The sequence below is a fragment of the Cryptomeria japonica genome, chromosome 8 (genome assembly GCF_030272615.1).
Source record: "Cryptomeria japonica chromosome 8, Sugi_1.0, whole genome shotgun sequence".
Classification (NCBI taxonomy): domain Eukaryota; kingdom Viridiplantae; phylum Streptophyta; class Pinopsida; order Cupressales; family Cupressaceae; genus Cryptomeria; species Cryptomeria japonica.
The window spans coordinates 182589707-182609284 of NC_081412.1; positions in this window are offsets into that span (position 1 = coordinate 182589707).

The window sequence follows — 19578 nt, forward strand, 5'->3', positions numbered from 1 at the left end:
AACAAATTGATTGCCATGTACCTATATGAAAACGTTGCATCAATTTTCTATTCATGGATTTTGCCTAGTATCAAAAATTTATGTTCTATAACCCATTAATTATTTAAAACAGTCTCTGCAAAATAAACGTAAATTTTCACATTACTGTGTAAAAAATATAAGGAATCTAAACTTTGACTGCTTGGAACGCGATTTCTTTAAAATCCCGGTTTTAAATAAAAAATTAATTATAAATAAAATTTAGTATAAAATAACTTTTTAAAAGTTAAAATGGTTAAAATGAAATGATATGCACATATATATAGTGTAACCATTATATAAATATGATAATATTTTGTAATGAAATATTTAATTTAATATTTCGTGTAATTATGTTTATTATTAATTATTATTACATTCATTAAATAAATAAATATTAATATTACCTTTTCAGATTAGATTACTAATCTTTTGACAAATTAGGTTATTTTTCTTCTCCTCGTGCTCTTCACTCTGATGATGGATCATAGAGTGTGATCCGAAACATTGAAGCAAAAAAACTCACACAATCAAATCCATAAGAATTACACATAGACTAATGGATTGTGGAAATCTACTAACATTGATTAAATTAAATAAAGTTTAAATCCACCCTCAAATGAAATATTTAATTATATATATATATATGTATTATTGTTTTTTGAAATTTTGTTTATTAATTATTATTTCAACCTCCCTCTCAGTGTTCTTGGATTCCAACAGTGCATCTTAGGGGATGTGTAGATTTCCCAATTTTGGGGAGAAATAGGTACGACCCCCTGATTCCAAAGAGAGCACAACAAATTGATTGCCATGTACCTATATGAAAACATTGCAATAATTTTCTATTCATGGATTTTGCCTACTATCAAAATTTATGTTCTATAACCATTAATTCTTTAAAACCACCTACGGTATCTTTACGGGGTTTGGTGAGAAAGTTATGAGAAGAGGAATGGGGGAATCCACTAACGGTATCTTTACGGGGTTTGGTGGGAAGAGCATTGGCGGTAGAGTGTTCCATAATCAGGCACTCGCTGTTCTTAATCATGCCTTTATTTGCATCCTGTGGCAAGTGGCAAAGCACTGGTTGGCGCCGTGGTATCCATCCAGGAGATACAAAAATGCGCTTCCAAGTTAATTCCAACTTCTTTCAATATTAAAAATGCAAAAAAAGCTTCAGAAAAATTAATGCCAAATTCATTAAAAAAAAACATTAGCAAATCCTTTCCTTGTTGCTCATTGGTCGAATTTTTTTTTTAATTTGTTAATGGAAAAATTAAAAAACATCCAGGCAGAAAAAGGAAAGAACGTGTAGAATTTTCATTTTAAAAATCAGAGCGGGGACTAATAATTAGATAATGAAGAATGCATGCATATTAATCTACCAAATTACCAATATATTAACTCAATTTCACAAGCTTTCAGGCTTTTGAAAATTTGAAACCTGGGTTCCAATCTCTTGCCAAATATTATGGTTGTTCATGATCTGGTTGCCATTGCTCCTGATTTGGTTGTCAATCCTCCACCTTCTTATGTTCTTTCCTCCAGCCATAAACATAAAAAATTTCTCATCGCTACAAGAGAACATTTCTTGTGCAATGGTTGTCGATGCAAAATGCTTCGAGTTTGTGCTACACTTTTTGTGTGCCATTTGTTCCCAGACTTTACCTAAACCAAATCTTGTATATAAGGATTTAAATTTTAGCTCCTTGTCCTCCATTTTTTGTTGCTCCTCCATTTTCCGCCATAAATGCAAAGCATGTAACAATTTGATCTAGGGCTTCTCATATAAAGATCCTAAAACATGTATTGTCAAACCTGCTCGGAAATATCATCCTTGTTGTCTTGAATTACCCCTGGATTTTCACTTTTCCCACCATCACCTCAAACTGCTCTGACTGAAGAACAAAGAATCTAAATGCAGTATTTGCAAGAATGATATACCTAGATGGAGATACATCTGTATACTTTGTGATTACTCACTGGATATTGTTTGTGTGAAGCAAAGTATTCCGAAGTTAGAGATTTCTGAGTAACACCCTGATACGACACAAGAAAGACAGTGAATGAGTGTTCATGCACCCTATCATATGAGATGTTGTTGGATGTACTTGCTGATTGCTTCTCACTAATGGATAGTGCCCAAAACTTCTTTGTTCTGACTGTATTTCTTGAACTGCGTTGATCACTAATGCCCTTCCAGTTGTGTCTCAATTCAATGATGATTTTGATTGAGACTTTGGCACTTTGCTATGTAATGATTGAGGTTTCAAAGGATGCCCCTATATACTATTTTGTTTGTTATCACAATGACTGTTATAATGAGATCTCTGAGAAATCTTATTGAAAATAACATGACTATCCCACACCTAATGACTGCTCACTGTCATTACCAACTGGTTGGCATCGTGGACTACTAAAAGCTTACTATCCTCACTTTTATTTAATAACTCTCTGTCTTGAAAGGAATGTGTCTCAACATCTACGAGGTTGCTCTAGCTTTTGAGATTCATTATCAGTTATACTCTTCATTCTCTCTGTTCTTTGACTATGATTTTGAATTGCTCCTTGAAGGATATCTTTTAGTGGTTTAAGGTCAATTTGTCACTGTATTTTCCCCTAATTCTGAAATGACTATCCTTGAATGACTGTCATCTAGGAAATTTTGACTCAGCTCACTGTAACATGCTGTGGAGATTGCGATTCTTGAGATTATTATTCTCTCAATCACCCTAAGATGACTATCCTTGGATTGATTGAAATGCATTATCCTCATAACACTTATATCTCCCTATGTCATTGCCATCTATGCCCTGGAAATGACTTGTACTTGTCAAAAAGACTGCTCCTATATGTATGATCAAAACTTCAAGAGTACACTATTGTTATGATAACCACTTAATGTATCCTCACAATGTTGTTGGGTGTTTAAGACTGCCTTCTTTCTAAGAACCTGTTGCTCTTTCATTGTTTATTGATCTACAATTACTGTCTTTTGTCCATTAATGTCTAACGACATTTGCAGAGCAGAAGTTACTTTCCAAAAAAATATTTAATCATGTTTATTATTAATTATTATACATTCAATAAATAAATTAATATTAATATTCCCTTTTCAAATTAGGTTAATAATCTTCTAACAAATTAGGATATTTTTCTTCTCCTTGTGCTCTTCACTCTGATGATGGATCATAGAGTGTGATCCAAAACGTTGATGCAAAAAAACTCACACAATCAAATCTATAAGCATTACACATAGACTAATGGATTGTGCAAATCTCCTAGCATTGATTAAAGTAAATAAAGTTTAAATCCACCCTCAACTGAAATATTTATTTTTATATATATATATATTTGAAATTTTGTTTATTAATTATTATTTCAACCCCCCCTCTCATTGTTCTTGGATTCCAACAATGCATCTTAGGGGATGTGTAGATTTCCCAATTTTGGGGAGAAATAGGTACGACCCCCAGATTCCAAAGTGAGCACAACAAATTGATTGCCATGTACCTATATGAAAACGTTGCAACAATTTTCTATTCATGGATTTTGCCTACTATCAAAAATTTATGTTCTATAACTGATTAATTATTTAAAACAATCTCTCCAAAATAAACATAAATTTTCACATTAATGTGTAAAAAATATAAGGAATCAAAACTGACTGCTTGGAATGCGATTTCTTTAAAATCCCGGTTTTAAATAAAAAATTAATTATAAATAAAATTTAGTAAAAAATAACTTTTTAAAAGTTAAAATGGTTAAAATGAAATGATATGTACATATATCTAGTGTAACCATTATATAAATATGATAATATTTTGTAATGAAATATTTAATTTAATATTTCATGTAATTATGTTTATTATTAATTATTATTACATTCATTAAATAAATTAATATTAATATTACCTTTTCAGATTAGATTACTAATCTTTTGACAAATTAGGTTATTTTTCTTCTCCTCATGCTCTTCACTCTGATAATGGATCATAGAGTGTGATCCATAACATTGATGCAAAAAAACTCACACAATCAAATCCATAAGCATTACACACAGACTAATGGATTGTGGAAATCTACTAACATTGATTAAATTAAATAAATTTTAAATCTACCCATAACTGAAATATTTAACTATATATATATATATATATATATATATATATATATAAATTTTGTTTATTAATTATTATTTCAACCCCCCTCTTAGTGTTCTTGGATTCCAACAGTGCATCTTAGGGGATGTGTAGATTTTCCAATTTTGGGGAGAAATAGGTACAACCCCCTGATTCCAAAGAGAGCACAACAAATTGATTGCCATGTACCTATATGAAAATGTTGCAACAATTTTCTATTCATGGATTTTGCCTACTATAAAAAATTTATGTTCTATAACCCATTAATTCTTTAAAACAGTAAATACTTCTCTGCAAAATAAACTTAAATTTCTGCATTACTGTGTAAAAAATATAAGGAATCAAAACTATGACTGCTTAGAATGCGATTTATTTAAAATCCCAGTTTTAAATAAAAAATTAATTATAAATGAAATTTAGTATAAAATATTTTTTTTAAAAGTTAAAATGGTTAAAATGAAATGATATGTACATATATCAAGTGTAAACATTATATAAATGTGATAATATTTTGTAATGAAATATTTAATTTAATATTTCATGTAATTATGTTTATTATTAATTATTATTACATTCATTAAATAAATTAATATTAATATTCCCTTTGAAAATTAGGTTAATAATCTTTTGACAAATTAGGATATTTTTCTTCTCCTCGTGCTCTTCACTCTAATGATGGATCATAGAGTGTGATCCGAAAAGTTCATGCAAAAAAACTCACACAATCAAATCCATAAGCATTACACACAGACAAATGGATTGTGCCAATCTACTAGCATTGATTAAAGTAAATAAAGTTTAAATCCACCCTCAACTGAAATATTTATTTATATATATTTTTTGAAATTTTCTTTATTATATATTATTTGAACCCCCACTCTCAGTGTTCTTGGATTCCAACAGTGCATCTTAGGGGATATGTAGATTTCCCAATTTTGGGGAGAAATAGGTACGACCACCAGATTCCAAAGTGAGCACAACAAATTGATTGCCATGTACCTATATGAAAACGTTGCAACAATTTTCTATTCATGGATTTTGCCTACTATCAAAAATTTATGTTCTATAACCCATTAATTATTTAAAACAGTCTCTGCAAAATAAACGTAAATTTTTGCATTATTGTATAAAAAATATAAGGAATCAAAACTTTGACTGCTTAGAATGCGATTTCTTTAAAATCCTGGTTTTAAATAAAAAATTAATTATAAATAAAATTTAGTAAAAAATAACTTTTTAAAAGTTAAAATGGTTAAAATGAAATGATATGTACATATATCTAGTGTAACCATTATATAAATATGATAATATTTTGTAATGAAATATTTAATTTAATATTTCATGTAATTATGTTTATTATTAATTATTATTACATTCATTAAATAAATAAATATTAATATTCTCTTTTCAAATTAGATTACTAATCTTTTGACAAATTTGGTTATTTTTCTTCTCCTCGTGCTCTTCACTCTTATGATGGATCATAGAGTGTGATCCGAAATTTCAACCCCCCCTCTCAGTGTTCTTGGATTCCAACAATGCCACTTAGGGGATGTGTAGATTTCCCAATTTTGGGGAGAAATAGGTACGACCCTTGGTTCCAAAGAGAGAACAACAAATTGATTGCCATGTACCTATATGAAAACGTTGCAACAATTTTCTCTTCATGGATTTTGCCTACTATCAAAAATTTATGTTCTATAACCCATTAATTCTTTAAAACTGTCTCTGCAAAATAAACGTAAATTTTCGCATTACTGTGTAAAAAATATAAGGAATAAAAAATTTGATTGCTTAGAACACGAATTCTTTAAAATCCCAGTTTTAAATAAAAATTAATTATGAATAAAATTTAGTAAAAAATATTTTTTTAAAATTTAAAATGGTTAAAATGAAATGATATGTACATATATCAAGTGTAACCATTATATAAATATGATAATATTTTATAATGAAATATTTAATTTAATATTTCATGTAATTATGTTTATTATTAATTATTATTACATTCATTAAATAAGTTAATATTAATATTACCTTTTCAAATTAGGTTAATAATCTTTTGACAAATTAGGTTATTTTTCTTCTCCTCGTGCTCTTCACTCTAATGATGGATCATAGCATGTGATCCAAAATGTTGATGCAAAAAACTCACACAATCAAATCCATAAGCATTACACTCAAACTAATGGATTGTGAAAATCTACAAACATCCCCTAAGGCTTTGAGAAAGTTATGCGAAGAGGAATGAGGGAAACCACTAAAGATATCTTTACAGGGTTTGGTGAGAAATTTATGAGAAGAGGAATGGGGAAACCACTAACGGTATCTTTATAGGGTTTGGTGGGAAGAGCATTGGCGGTAGAGTCTTCCACAATCAGGCCCTCGCTGTTTTTAATCATACCTTTATTTGGATCTTGTGGCAAGAGGCAAAGCACTGGTTGGGGCCATGGTATCCGTCTAGGAGATACAAATGTGCTTCCAAATTATTTCCAACTTATTTCAATATTAAAAATGCAAAAAAAGCTTCAGAAAAATTAATGCCAAATTCATAAAAAAAAACATTAGAGAATCCTTTCCTTGTTTCTGATTGGTCGAATTTTTTTTTTTTAATTTGTTAATGAAAAATTAAAAAACATCCAGGTAGAAAAAGGAAAGAACATGCAAAAGTTTTATTTTAAAAATCAGAGCGGGGACTAATAATCAGATAAAGAAGAAGGCTTGCATATTAATCTACCAATTTACCAATATATTAACTTAATTTCACAAGCTTTCAGGCTTTTGAAAATTTCAAACTTAGGTTTCAATCTCTTGCCGCACATTATGGTTGTTCCTGATCTGGCTGCGACTACTCCTGATCTAGTTGGCACTGCTCCTGATTTGGCTACCAATCCTCCACCTCCTTATGTTCTTTCCTCCAGCCATGAACATAAACTTTTTCTCAATGCTACAAGAGAACGTTTCTTGTGCAATGGTTGCTGAGAATGGGGAACGGTGCAGGGTTACAGATGCGGAAATAAAGAATGCTTTGATTTTGTGTTGCACTTTTCGTGTGCCATATTTTCTCAGACTTTCCCTAAACCAAATGTTGTAGTTAAGGATTTAAATTTGTGCTCCTTGTCCTCCATTTTTTTCTGCTCATCCATTTTCTACCAAAAATGCAAAGCATGTAACAATTTGATCCTGGGCTTCTCATACAAAGCTCCTAAACATGTTTTATCAAACCTGCTCGGAAATATCATCCTTGTTGTCTTGAATTACCCCTCGAATTTGACTATGCCCACCATCACCTCAAACTGCTCAAATTTAAGAACAAAGAATCTAAATGTTGTATCTGCAAGAATGATATACCTGGATGGAGATACATATGTACACTTTGTGATTACTCACTAGATATTGTTTGTGAAAAGCAAATTATGAGAAGAGGAATGGGGGAAACCCGTAACGATATCTTTATGGGGTTTGGTGAGAAATTTGTGAGAAGAGGAATGGGGGAAACCACTAACGATATCTTTATGGGGTTTGGTGAGAAATTTGTGAGAAGAGGAACGGGGGAAACCACTAACGATATCTTTACGGGGTTTGGTGAGAAAGTTATGAGAAGAGGAATGGGGGAAACCACTAACGGTATCTTTACGGGGTTTGGTGAGAAATTTATGAGAAGAGGAATGGGGGAAACCACTAACGATATCTTTATGAGGTTTGGTGGGAAGAGCACTGGTGGTAGTGTTCCAAAATCAGGCCCTCATTGTTCTTAATCATGCCTTTATTTGGATCCTATGGCAAGTGGCAAAGCATTGGCTGGGGCCGTGGTATCTGTCCAGGAGATACAAATGCGCTTCCAAGTTATTTCTAGGTTCTTTCAATATAAAAAACGCAAAAAAAGATTTAGAAAAATTAATGCCAAATTCATGAAAAAAAACATTAGCGAATCCTTTCCTTGTTGCTCATTGGTCGAAACTTTATTTTTTTAATTTGTTAATGAAAAATTAAAAAACATCTAGGCAGAAAAAGGAAAGAACATGTAGAATTTTCATTTTAAAAATTAGAGTGGGGACTAATAATCAGATAATGAAGAATGCATGCATATTAATCTACCAAATTACCAATATATTAACTCAATTTCACAAGCTTTCAGGCTTTTGAAAATTTCAAACCCGGGTTCCAATCTCTTGCCGAACGTTATGGTTGTTCTTGATCTGGTTGCCACTGCTCTTGACCAGGTTGTCAATCCTCCACCTCCTTATGTTCTTTCCTCCAGCCATAAACATAAAATTTTTCTCATCACTAGAAAAGAACGTTTCTTGTGCAATGGTTGTCGATGCAGAATGTTTCGATTTTGTGCTGCACTTTTCGTGTGCCATTTGTTCCCAGACTTTCCCTAAACCAAATGTTGTAGATAAGGATTTAAATTTTAGCTCCTTGTCCTCCATTTTCTGCTGCTCCTCCATTTTCCACCAAAAATGCAAAGCATGTAACATTTCGATCTAGCGCTTCTTATACAAAGCTCCTAAAACATGTATTGTCAAACCTGCTTGGAAATATCATCCTCATTGTCTTTAATTACCCATGGAATTTGACTTTGCCCACCATCACCTCAAACTGCTCAAACTGAAGAACAAAGAATATAAATGTAGTATCTGGAAGAATGATATACCTGGATGGAGATACATCTATACACTTTGTAATTACTCACTGGATATTGTTTGTGCGAAGCAAAGTATTATGAAGTTAGAGATTCCTGAGGAACACCTTGATATGACACAAGAAAGACATGGTTCTATCATCAATACGATACTTACTAGAGCAGGACGAGTTGCATCGAGTGCTCTCGGTGATTTTATTGCAGATTTTATTAGCAATACCATTAACTGATTGCAAGAAGGTTGCTGAAAGGCTTTGCAATGCTAGAAGAATTTATACAGTAAATTTGTAACTCTCTTGCATATTATCAGAAGAAGTTTGCAATTCTTGTGGTTAACTACAAATTGTTTAAATGTTGTATTTGAATCATGCCAAAAATATATCAAGCTAACTGTTATAGTTGCAATGCAATATTTTGCGATTGTCTCCTAGGTCTTGCAACTTTTACTCATACGAATTCTTATTTAAATTTGTTTGAACTGCACTTTCTTATTATATGTTGTCATGATATTGAGGGTTTCACATCTTTCTCTTGATTTAGGGCTTGCTTCTTGGTTTTGACTGTTATAGTTGCATTCCAATATTTTGCGACTATCTCCTAGGTCTTGCAACTTTTACTCATACGAATTGTTATGATAACGTTGATGCAAAAAAACTCACACAATCAAATCCATAAGCATTACACACAAACTAATGGATTGTGGAAATCCTATAACATTGATTAAATTAAATAAAGTTTAAATCCACCCTCAAATGAAATATTTAAATATATATATATATATATATTATTGTTTTTTAAAATTTTGTTTATTAATTATTATTTCAACCCCCCCTCTCAGTGTTCTTGGATTCCAACAGTGCATCTTAGGGGATGTGTAGATTTCCCCATTTTGGGGAGAAATAGGAACGACCCCCTGATTACAAAGAGAGCAGAACAAATTGATTGCCATGTACCTATATGAAAATGTTGCAACAATTTTCTATTCATGGATTTTGCCTACTATCAAAAAGTTATGTTCTATAACCCATTAATTCTATAAAATTGTCTCTGCAAAATAAACGAAAATTTTCGCATTACTGTGTAAAAAATATAAAGAATCAAAACTTTGACTACTTAGAACGTGATTTCTTTAAAATCCCGGTTTTAAATAAAAAATTAATTATAAATAAAATTTAGTAAAAAATATTTTTTTTAAACTTAAAATGGTTAAAATGAAATGATATGTACATATATCAAGTGTAACCATTATATAAATATGATAATATTTTGTAATGAAATATTTAATTTAATATTTTGTATAGTTATGTTTATTAATAATTATTATTATTACATTCATTAAATAAATTAATATTAATATTACCTTTTCAAATTAGGTTATTTTTCTTCTCCTCGCACTCTTCACTCTAATGATAGATCATAGAGTGTGATCCGAAACATTGATGCAAAAAAACACACAATCAAATCCATAAGCATTACACACAGACTAATGGATTGTGGAAATCTACTAACATTGATTAAATTAAATAAAGTTTAAATCCACCCACAACTGAAATATTTTATTATATATATATATATATATTGAAATTTTGTTTATTAATTATTATTTCAATCCCCCCTCTCAGTGTTCTTGGATTCCAACAGTGCATCTCAGGGGATGTTTGTAGATTTCCTAATTTTTGGGAGAAATAGGTACGACCCCCAAATTCCAAAGAGAACACAACAAATTGATTGCCATGTACCTATATGAAAATGTTGCAACAATTTTCTATTCATGGATTTTGCCTATCAAAAATTTATGTTCTATAACCCATTAATTCGTTAAAACAGTAAATATTCCCATTAAGGAATCAAAACTTTGACTGCTTAGAATGCGATTTCTTTAAAATCCCGGTTTTAAATAAAATAATGATTATAACTAAAATTTAGTAAAAAATATATTTTTTAAAGTTAAAATGGTTAAAATGAAATTATATGTACATATATCAAGTGTAACCATTATATAAATATGATAATATTTTATAATGAAATATTTAATTAAATATTTCATGTAATTATGTTTATTATTAATTATTAGTACATTCATTAAATAAATAAATATGAATATTCCCTTTTCAAATTAGGTCAATAATCTTTTGACGAATTAGGTTATTTTCTTCTCGTCGTGCTCTTCACTCTGATGATGGATCATAGAGTGTGATTCGAAACGTTGATGCAAAAAAACTCACACAATCAAATCCATAAGCATTACACACAGACTAATGGATTGTGGAAATCTACTAACATTGATTAAATTAAATAAATTTTAAATCTACCTACAACTGAAATATTTAACTATATATATATATATATATATATATATTTAAATTTTGTTTATTAATTATTATTTCAACTCCCCCTCTCAGTGTTCTTGGATTCCAACAGTGCATCTTAGGGGATGTTTGTAGATTTCTCAATTTTGGGAAGAAATAGGTACGACCCCCAGATTCCAAAGAGAACACAACAAATTGATTGCCATGTACATATATGAAAACATTGCAACAATTTTCTATTCATGGATTTTGCCTACTATCCAAAATTTATGTTCTATAATCTATTAATTCTTTAAAACAGTAAATACTTCTCTACAAAATAAACGTAAATTTTTGCATTGTTGTGTAAAAAATAGAAGGAATCAAAACTTTGATTGCTTAGAACGCGATTTCTTTAAAATCTTGGTTTTAAATAAAATATTAATTATAAATAAAATTTAGTAAAACATATTTTTTGAAAAGTTAAAATGGTTAAAATGAAATTATATGTACATATATCAAGTGCAACCATTATATAAATATGATAATATTTTGTAATGAAATATTTAATTTAATATTTCATGTAATTATGTTTATTATTAATTATTATTATATTCATTAAATAAATTAATATTAATATTCCCTTTTCAAATTAGGTAAATAATCTTTTGACAAATCAGGTTATTTTTCTTCTCCTCGTGCTCTTCACTCTGATGATGGATCATAGAGTGTGATCCGAAACGTTGATGCAAAAAAACTCACACAATGAAATCCATAAGCATTACACAAAGACTAATGGATTGTGGAAATCTACTAACATTGATTAAATTAAATAAAGTTTAAATCCACCCCCAGCTGAAATATTTAATTATATACATATATATATAAAATTTTCTTTGTTAATTATTATTTCAATCCCCCCTCTCAGCGTTCTTGGATTCCAACAATGCATCTTCTAATATTCTTCGTATGGTGGGTGATAAAATAAGGCAATGTGAGAATAAAGGTACAAATAAAGTGGTTTTCTTGATCCAAGAGGAGAATGCAAACAAACTACATTGTATCTCATACCAGTGAGTAATCACAAAGTACATAGCCCATGGGTAGGCACCCCTTCATACCCATGAGTAATCACAAAGTGTACATATGTATCTCCATCCAGGTATATCATTCTTGCAGATACTGCATTTAGATTCTTTGTTCCTTCGTCTGAGCAATTTCAGGTGATGGTGGGCAAAGTCAAATTCCAGGGGTAATTCAAGACAATGAGGATGATATTTTCGAGCAAGTTTGACAACACATGTTTAAGGAAATTTGTATGAGAAGCCTTGGATTGAATTGTTAAATGCTTTGCATTTTTGGCGGAAAATGGAGGATGAGGAGCAGAAATTTAAATCCTTATTTATAAAATTTGGCTTAGGGAAAGTCTGGGAACATATGGCACATGAAAAGTGCAGCAAAAAATCAAAGCATTCTATATTTCTGCATCGGTAACCCCGAACTGTTAATATATTGGTAATTTGGTAGATTAATATGCAAGCATTCTTCTTTATCAAATTATTAGTCCCTGCTCTCATTTTTAAAATGAAAATTTTGCATGTTCTTTCCTTTTTCTGCCTGGACGTTTTTTTATTTTTTCATTAACAAATTAAAAAAAAAAGTTTCGACCAATGAGCAACGAGGAAAGGATTCTCTAATTTTTTTTTTTTATGAATTTGGCATTAATTTTTCTGAAGCTTTTTTTGTGTTTTTAATATTGAAAGAAGCTGGAAATAACTTGGAAGCGCATCTGTATCTCATGGATGGATACCACGGCCCCAGCCAATGCTTTTCCACTCGCCAGAGGATCCAAATAAAGGTATGATTACAAATAGCGAGGGCCTGATTGTGGAAGACTCTATCGCCAATGCTCTTCCCACCAAACCCCATAAAGATACCGTTAGTGGTTTCCCCCATTCCTCTTCTCATAAGAAAGCCTTAGGGGATGTTTGTAGATTTCCTAATTTTGGTGAGAAATAGGTACGACCCCTAGATTCCAAAGAAAGCACAACAAATTGATTGCCATGTACCTATATGAAAACATTGCAACAATTTTCTATTCATGGATTTTGCCTACTATAAAAAAATTATGTTCTATAACCCATTAATTCTTTAAAACAATAAATACTTCTCTACAAAATAAACCTAAATTTTCGCATTACTGTGTAAAAAACATAAGGAATTAAAACTTTGATTGCTTAGAACGTGATTTGTTTAAAATCCCGGTTTTAAATAAAAATTAATTATAAATAAAATTTAGTAAAACATATCTTTTTAAAAGTTAAAATGGTTTAAATGAAATGATATGTGCATATATCAAGTGTAACCATTATATAAATATGATATTATTTTGTAATGAACAATTTAATTTAATATTTCATGTAATTATGTTTATTATTAATTATTATTACATTCATTAAATAAATTAATATCAATATTCTCTTTTCAAATAAGTTTATTAATCTTTTGATAAATTAGGTTATTTTTCTTCTCCTCGTGCTCTTCACTCTGATGATGGATCATAGAGTGTGATTTGAAACGTTGATGTAAAAAAACTCACGCAATCAAATCAATAAGAATTACACACAGACTAATGGATTTTGGAAAACTACTAACATTGATTAAATTAAATAAAGTTTAAATCCACCCCCAACAAAAATATTTAATTAACATATATATATATATATATATTGAAATTTTGTTTAAAAATCTCTATTTCAACCCCCCCTCTGAGTGTTCTTGGAGTCCAACAGTGCATCTTAGGGGATGTTTGTAGATTTCCCAATTTTGGGGAGAAATAGGTACGGCCCTTAGATTCCAAAGAGAGCACAACAAATTGATTTCCATGTACCTATGTGAAAACGTTGCAACAATTTTCTATTCATGGATTTTGCCTACTATCAAAAATTTATGTTCTATAACTCATTAATTTTTTAAAACAATAAATACTTCTCTGCAAAATAAATGTAAATTTTTGCAATACTGTGTAAAAAATATAAGGAATCAAAGCTTTGACTTCTTAGAACGTGATTTCTTTAAAATCCTGGTTTTAAATAAAAATTAATTATAAATAAAATTAATTAAAAAATATTTTTTTAAAGTTAAAATGGTTAAAATGAAATGATGTGTACATATATCAAGTGCAACCATTATATAAATATGATAATATTTTGTAATGAAATATTTAATTTAATATTTCATGTAATTATGTTTATTATTAATTATTATTATATTCATTAAATAAATTAATATTAATATTCCCTTTTCAAATTAGGTAAATAATCTTTTGACAAATCAGGTTATTTTTCTTCTCCTCGTGCTCTTCACTCTGATGATGGATCATAGAGTGTGATCCGAAACGTTGATGCAAAAAAACTCACACAATGAAATCCATAAGCATTACACAAAGACTAATGGATTGTGGAAATCTACTAACATTGATTAAATTAAATAAAGTTTAAATCCACCCCCAGCTGAAATATTTAATTTTATATATATATATATATAAAAAAATTTCTTTATTAATTATTACTTCAATCCCCCCTCTCAGCGTTCTTGGATTCCAACAATGCATCTTCTAATATTCTTCGTATGGTGGGTGATAAAATAAGGCAATGTGAGAATAAAGGTACAAATAAAGTGGTTTTCTTGATCCAAGAGGAGAATGCAAACAAACTACATTGTATCTCATACCAGTGAGTAATCACAAAGTACATAGCCCATGGGTAGGCACCCCTTCATACCCATGAGTAATCACAAAGTGTACATATGTATCTCCATCCAGGTATATCATTCTTGCAGATACTGCATTTAGATTCTTTGTTCTTTAGTCTGAGCAATTTCAGGTGATGGTGGGCAAAGTCAAATTCCAGGGGTAATTCAAGACAATGAGGATGATATTTTCGAGCAAGTTTGACAACACATGTTTAAGGAAATTTGTATGAGAAGCCTTGGATTGAATTGTTAAATGCTTTGCATTTTTGGCGGAAAATGGAGGATGAGGAGCAGAAATTTAAATCCTTATTTATAAAATTTGGCTTAGGGAAAGTCTGGGAACAGATGGCACATGAAAAGTGCAGCAAAAAATCAAAGCATTCTATATTTCTGCATCGGTAACCCCGAACTGTTAATATATTGGTAATTTGGTAGATTAATATGCAAGCATTCTTCTTTATCAAATTATTAGTCCCTGCTCTCATTTTTAAAATGAAAATTTTGCATGTTCTTTCCTTTTTCTGCCTGGATGTTTTTTTATTTTTTCATTAACAAATTAAAAAAAAAAGTTTCGACCAATGAGCAACAAGGAAAGGATTCTCTAATTTTTTTTTTTTATGAATTTGGTATTAATTTTTCTGAAGCTTTTTTTGTGTTTTTAATATTGAAAGAAGCTGGAAATAACTTGGAAGCGCATCTGTATCTCATGGATGGATACCACGGCCCCAGCCAATGCTTTTCCACTCGCCAGAGGATCCAAATAAAGGTATGATTACAAATAGCGAGGGCCTGATTGTGGAAGACTCTATCGCCAATGCTCTTCCCACCAAACCCCATAAAGATACCGTTAGTGGTTTCCCCCATTCCTCTTCTCATAAGAAAGCCTTAGGGGATGTTTGTAGATTTCCTAATTTTGGTGAGAAATAGGTACGACCCCTAGATTCCAAAGAAAGCACAACAAATTGATTGCCATGTACCTATATGAAAACATTGCAACAATTTTCTATTCATGGATTTTGCCTACTATAAAAAAATTATGTTCTATAACCCATTAATTCTTTAAAACAATAAATACTTCTCTACAAAATAAACCTAAATTTTCGCATTACTGTGTAAAAAACATAAGGAATTAAAACTTTGATTGCTTAGAACGCGATTTGTTTAAAATCCCGGTTTTAAATAAAAATTAATTATAAATAAAATTTAGTAAAAAATATCTTTTTAAAAGTTAAAATGGTTTAAATGAAATGATATGTGCATATATCAAGTGTAACCATTATATAAATATGATATTATTTTGTAATGAACAATTTAATTTAATATTTCATGTAATTATGTTTATTATTAATTATTATTACATTCATTAAATAAATTAATATCAATATTCTCTTTTCAAATAAGTTTATTAATCTTTTGATAAATTAGGTTATTTTTCTTCTCCTCGTGCTCTTCACTCTGATGATGGATCATAGAGTGTGATTTGAAACGTTGATGTAAAAAACTCACGCAATCAAATCCATAAGAATTACACACAGACTAATGGATTTTGGAAATCTACTAACATTAATTAAATTAAATAAAGTTTAAATCCACCCCCAACAAAAATATTTAATTAACATATATATATATATATATATATATATATATATATATATATATATATATTTTGAAATTTTGTTTAAAAATCTCTATTTCAACCCCCCCTCTGAGTGTTCTTGGAGTCCAACAGTGCATCTTAGGGGATGTTTGTAGATTTCCCAATTTTGGGGAGAAATAGGTACGGCCCTTAGATTCCAAAGAGAGCACAACAAATTGATTTCCATGTACCTATGTGAAAACATTGCAACAATTTTCTATTCATGGATTTTGCCTACTATCAAAAATTTATGTTCTATAACTCATTAATTTTTTAAAACAATAAATACTTCTCTGCAAAATAAATGTAAATTTTTGCAATACTGTGTAAAAAATATAAGGAATCAAAGCTTTGACTTCTTAGAACGTGATTTCTTTAAAATCCCGGTTTTAAATAAAAATTAATTATAAATAAAATTAATTAAAAAATATTTTTTTAAAGTTAAAATGGTTAAAATGAAATGATGTGTACATATATCAAGTGTAACCATTATATAAATATGATAATATTTTGTAATGAAATATTTAATTTAATATTTCATGTAATTATGTTTATTATTAATTATTATTATATTCATTAAATAAATTAATATTAATATTACCTTTTCAAATTAGGTTGATAATCTTTTGACAAATTTGGTTATTTTTCTTCTCCTCATGCTCTTCACTTTGATGATGGATCATAGCGTGTGATATGAAACGTTGATGCAAAAAAAATCACACAATCAAATCCATAAGCATTGCACATAGATTAATGGATTGTGGAAATCTACTAACATTGATTAAATTAAATAAAGTTTAAATCCACCCACAACTGAAATATATATATATATATATATATATATATATATATATATATATATATATATATATATATATATATATATATATATATATATATATATATATATATATATTAAAGTTTGTATATTAATTATTATTTCAACCCCCACTCTGAGTGTTCTTGGATTCCAACAGTGCATCTTAGGGGATGTTTGTAGATTTCCCAATTTTGGGGAGAAATAGGTATGACCCCTAGATTCCAAAGAGAGCACAACAAATTGATTGTCATGTACCTGTATGAAAATGCTGCAACAATTTTGTATTCATGGATTTTGCCTACTATCAAAAATTTATGTTCTATAACCCTTTAATTCTTTAAAACTGTCTATGCAAAATAAACGTAAATTTTTGCATTACTGTGTAAAAAATATAAGGAATGAAAACTTTGACTGCTTAGAACGCGATTTCTTTAAAATCCTGGTTTTAAATAAAATATTAATTATAAATAAAATTTAGTAAAAAATATTTTTTTAAAAGTTAAAATGGTTAAAATAAAATTATATGTACATATATCAAGTGTAACCATTATATAAATATGATAATATTTTGTAATAAAATCTTTAATTAAATATTTCATTTAATTATGTTTATTATTAATTATTATTACATTCATTAAATAAATTTATATTAATATTCCCTTTTCAAATTAGGTTAATAATCTTTTGATAAATTAGGCTATTTTTCTTCTCCTCATGCTCTTCACTCTGATGATGGATCATAGAGTGTGATCCAAAACGTTGATGTAAAAAAAGTGACATAATCAAATTCATAAGCATTACACAAAGACTAATGGATTGTGGAAATCTATTAACAGTGATTAAATTAAATAATGTTTAAATCCACCCCCAACTGAAATATTTAATTATATATATATTGAAATTTTGTTTATTAATTATATTTCAAACCCCACTCTCGGTGTTCTTGGATTCCAACAATGCATCTTCTAAGATTCTTCATATGGTGGGTAATAAAACAAGGCAATGCGAGAATAAAGGTACAAATAAAGTGGTTGCCTTGATCCAAGAGGAGAATGCAAACAAACTACATTGTTTTGAAAAAAGGGGTAAAGATTTATTCAGAAATCAGAGAATTACAAAGAACGGGCCTTAGAATCACCATGACAACAACAAGAACTAAAAGGATCCAAAAAGAACCACCAACACCACCACTGCAACGTCCAGCAATAGATCCATCTGTCAGATTTCCAATGATAATACCTTTTCAGGAAGCCCTAAAAAATATGACATGGGTTTCTACCTTTTCAGCCTGTATTTTACATGTTATAATCTCTTTCCAAAGGATTACATAGCCCGCCCATGGGTAGGCACCCCTTCATACCAGTGAGTAATCACAAAGTGTACAAATGTATCTCCATCTAGGTATATTTTTCTTGCAGATACTGCTTTTAGATTCTTTGTTCTTCAGTCTGAGCAGTTTCAGGTGATGGTGGGCAAAGTCAAATTCCAGGGGCAATTCAAGACAACGAGGATGATATTTCTGAGTAGGTTTGACAATACATGTTTTAGGAACTTTGTATGAGAAGCCTTGGATCAAATTGTTACATGCTTTGCATTTATGGTGGAAAACGAAGGAGCAACAGAAAATGGAGGAAGAGGAGCAGAAATTTAAATCCTTATCTACAAAATTTGGTTTAGGGAAAGTCTGGGAACAAGTGGCACATGAAAAGTGCAGCACAAAATTGAAGCATTCTGTATTTTTGCATCGGTAACCGTGTATCGTTCCCCATTTTCAACAAACATCGCACAAAAAATGTTCTCTTGTAGCGATGAGATAAAGTTTATGTTCATGGTTGGAGGAAAGAACATAAGGAGGTGAAGGATTAGCAGCCAGATTAGGAGCAGTGGTAGCCAGATCAGGAACAACCATAACGTTCGGCAAGAGCTTGGAACCCGAGTTTGAAATTTTCAAAAGCCTGAAAGCGTGTGAAATTGAGTTAATATATTGGTAATTTGGTAGATTAATATGCATGCATTCTTCTTTATCTGATTATTAGTCCCCGCTCTAATTTTTAAAATGAAAATTCTGCACGTTCTTTCCTTTTTCGATGTTTTTTAATTTTTTCATTAACAAAAAAAAAAAAAGTTTCGACTAATGAGAAACAAGGAAAGGATTCTCTAATGTTTTATTTTTATGAATTTGGCATTGATATTTCTGAAGCTTTTTTTGCGTTTTTAATATTGAAAGAAGCTGGAAATAACTTGGAAGCGCATCTGTATCTCCTGGACAGATA